Below are 3918 nucleotides of genomic sequence, written 5' to 3' on the forward strand. Positions count from 1 at the left end.
GAAGGCTGCTATGGACTCAGATGTTATAGTGTAGTACTGCCTTTTGAAAGGCAGATACTGAAAATGGATAGGCTTTCAACTGAAAATCAATAATTCTGCTCTCTATCCCATCACTTACAGAAAGAACTAGCGTGGTTAGAAGGCAAGCAGAGCATATTTTCAGGGTAGCATTGTTATCCCAAAGATGTTTTACTGGGGTTATCACTATCATTCTCACCATCATAACAGGTGAAAAAATCACCTAACTTCCTTGCTTTGGGCATTCCTCATTTGTGGTAACTCAAATACCAGAACTGTATCTACACTCAGAGAAGAGTCGGAGTTTACCTTTCCCATTACTGAGTAGTCTATTCCTCTCTCACCATGCTGGCCTTGGAAACCCAGGTGATCTTTTGCAAAGTTGAAGGAAGCCCAGGGGAGCTTTTGTAAATATGTCTCAGGGACATTAATGCCTGGATGACCATACCCCCAGTCTTCTAACTCTCCTGGCATTTCCCAACAGCAGTCTTTATCTTCTAAGCAGCAAATTACCCGTTCTTTCAGTCCACTCTGTATTCCTGCAGATGAGCTAAAACCTAATTCCACACAGAGCTCCCAGCCAAAGGACGCTGTTCCCTTTCACTCATTGTGAAAGAACTCCTATGTTCATTTGGAATTTAATTAAATTTTACCCATGCATTATCTTTCCCTTGTACTGTTAGACAATTTTCTCAGTTTCATGGAAGGGCCCCAGAGTCCATGGTCTTTCTGCTATTTCTGCCTGTAATTTATAAAAAGCTATGAACAGAAGTTAATTATCAGCAGCAAGAGGTGCAGGTGAAAGTCAGGACTCTAAAATTGAGAAGGGTGTTCTCACATACCTCAATGTGACAGAATTCAGAGACATGAATTCTGGGCAGGTTTTCTTTTCTCCAGAAGTGACTGGAGGGCAACTCAGACCTGGGCCATAAGCCAGGAGGACTTCTGGCATGTTTCACACACAAAACTGTGGCAGAAATGTTTGAAAACTTTAGGATGAGTAGGATGGCTTTAGAAAGTACTGCGGGTCATGAGCTGATACATTTTCTCCATTTAGCTTCCCAGGGATACAACAGAGGTAAGCTTTTAGTTGAGAATAAACAAGGGAGAGACAAAGGGCAAATTTCCCTCCAGATCCATAAGTCTAGCCTTTTGATGACTTTAAGCCTTACCTATAAAGAAAAACAATTATCGCTTAGTAAAATACTTTGAATTGTTCTCTCTGGTTTAATACTGCACATAAAACAGAAGCAAATCTGAGAGAAAAAAAGTCTTGTGAATTATTTGCTATTATATGTCTTTGTCTGACTTCCCGAGCCCTAGGTACAGAGAATAAGACGCCTCATACTTCACAGGTTGTGCACATGACTCCTCTCCTTCCATGGAAGCTGAGGCATCACATATAAAATAGGTCAGCTGAATCTCCTCTAGCAATTGGCTATAACACAGGATCAGGCAACTGTAATCATATGAGAACATTTCCACTGGACATGAACCTTAGTGTTAGGGTCCAATTTTCAGAAATAATTTCACCTAGCTTGCAAGTGCTTAGCATTCACAAAAGCAGGCCCCAGAAGCTAAGGAAGGATACCAAATCAATAGCTCTCTTTGGACTAGTATCCACTTCTCACTGGGGAAACTTTCTTTCTCTCCTTTATACAGCATATTCTTTCATAATATACTCTCAGCAGCTGCTGAACTAATCAAATTAGCCTATCTGGAAAGGCATGTACAACAAAGCCAAATCTAATGAAGCAAGAAAACACATAGTTTCTATAATGTCTGATTTACTTAAAAAAAGACTACATTTATTCCATTATTTGATTCCAAACATATTATGGGCTCCCTTAAAAATGCCAAAGAATTGGATGCTTCTAGGCTAACTGGAAATGAAACATTTTCAGTGCATTGACTTGTTATTCAGAGGAGAGGAAATAAGAAGGAAGAAAAAAGTAATCTGTGACCCAGGAAAAAGGAAAACTTAATGTACAAGCTGTATGTAAACAGATTGAGTGTTGACATTGTGCAAAACTAAGACATAAAGCAGAAAACTAAGAGGATTTGAGCAAACAAAATTAGAATACTGAGTCAAAGAATACCTCTGATCTAGTATTTATGCCCGTCCTTGAAGATTATATGTTTCAAACTTTATGTCTTACCAGTTTGATAAGAGCAAGATGTAACTGTACGCAACTTCTTTGAACATAAAGTTCACACAAACGGGAGATCTCCCATTCCCTCCTTTCTCTCCACTTCAATCACTAAAATGTACTTTCTGCTCTATTCCTTTGATAAGCTTTATTTGAAGGTAGTACAAGCTTCTGCCAGTTTCATGTTGTGGCTTTCTGTAATGACATCTCCTGCCTTTTTAGTAGTAAAATGCAAAATTATCTTCCAAAAAGGTCCTGTACCTCAAAATGTCCAACACCATTGTTTGTTGCCTCATACCTACAGTGTGCTGCATGCAAGCGCTGTGTATGCACCAACATAGAGTGGTGGATTTGGAGTTCACATCAATGTGTTTTGAAGTTAGTACCACTAATGCCGCATCCACCATTGCCCTGATGTTCATATGTCTGACGTCACACATAGAGAAGAGGTGAAAAGCACACCCTAGAAAATGACCATAGAATCTCAGACATTGACAAAGTTCAAAATTGTCAGGTGATTAGCCACCTCTGAGCTCAGTTCTGCTACTGCTAGTTTAAATCTGGCTTGGTTGTGATTACCTAACACTGCAGGGCAGGGATACTCAATGAAATCTCTCTGCTTTTCACAACAGGTCTGCTAATAATTATTTTTAAGGTCTCACAGTTTGAGAGCCTGTAGAGTCTAAGAAGTGTCTCCTCTGATTAATGTTCAGTGGCCGGGTGACACAAGGTAAACGCTACCTTCCTTAAATTACTATCAAGGAAAGGAAACTTCAGCACTATCAGAGAGTGCCTTTGATACAGAGGCACAGCTCCTATACATGCAAAGAAGTGAGATCCCTTTTCCCTCAATTTAAGGTTAGGTACTGCAACACAACTGAAAAAGAAAGCAGACAACTCTTGAAACAAGTGTTTATTTGCTGTTCTCTGCCTAAGGTATTTGTGTGCATTTTTTTTTTTTAACTGAAGAGCAGAAAAGTTTGATGTCAGTGGGTTTTATCCCTATTTTTTGTTTATTTTTAGAAGTGGACCAACAAATAACTATGACCTAAATTCTATAAGACAGAAGTGCACACAAGCACATTGTTACATATCAGAATCTATTTGAGTTTGGACAATTTCAGCAGAACTGTACACATACATCATCTTTAAAAGCAGACTACCAAAAACTAATTCACCAATACAGTGAAAATGAACAGTAAGGTCTAATATTTAAGACAGATAGTGAAGTCAACCTTTTAACTTCTTTGTCTTCATACAGGGATAATGTGGGTATAGCATTAAAATTCAGACATAAATCTGTTAAAGGCAAAAAAGATAACAGCACTTTTAAGTAAGCATCAGTTTTATACTGTCACTAAAGTGAAGCTGGAATCTGGATGGAGCAAGCTTCAAACTGGGCATGTGCGGACCCTGCCGTCTGCTATATTTAAATGGAAGCGACTGCTACTGCCCTTTGCAAAGCTGAAGATGGAGTGAAGCAATCTATAGCTCTAGGGAAAAACTCTGCTCTGGATCTCACATTATTCCAGAGAATCTGGCAATCTGCTTTACACACACAAAAAGGTAAATTGGCTGACTTAAATTCAGAGGAGAGCTTTTCTTTCTTTGTTTTTGCTTAGATTTTGTTCACCTGAATAATCAGCCCATTCAAACGGGGATCTCTTGTCCCTCTGAGGACCCCAACGGCACCAAAATTGTGGAGTCCTTCAATGCATGGAATGACTGGGAAGCCAATGCCTACACACTG

This window comes from Gavia stellata, chromosome 9 (genome assembly GCF_030936135.1).
Source record: "Gavia stellata isolate bGavSte3 chromosome 9, bGavSte3.hap2, whole genome shotgun sequence".
NCBI classification, from domain to species: domain Eukaryota; kingdom Metazoa; phylum Chordata; class Aves; order Gaviiformes; family Gaviidae; genus Gavia; species Gavia stellata.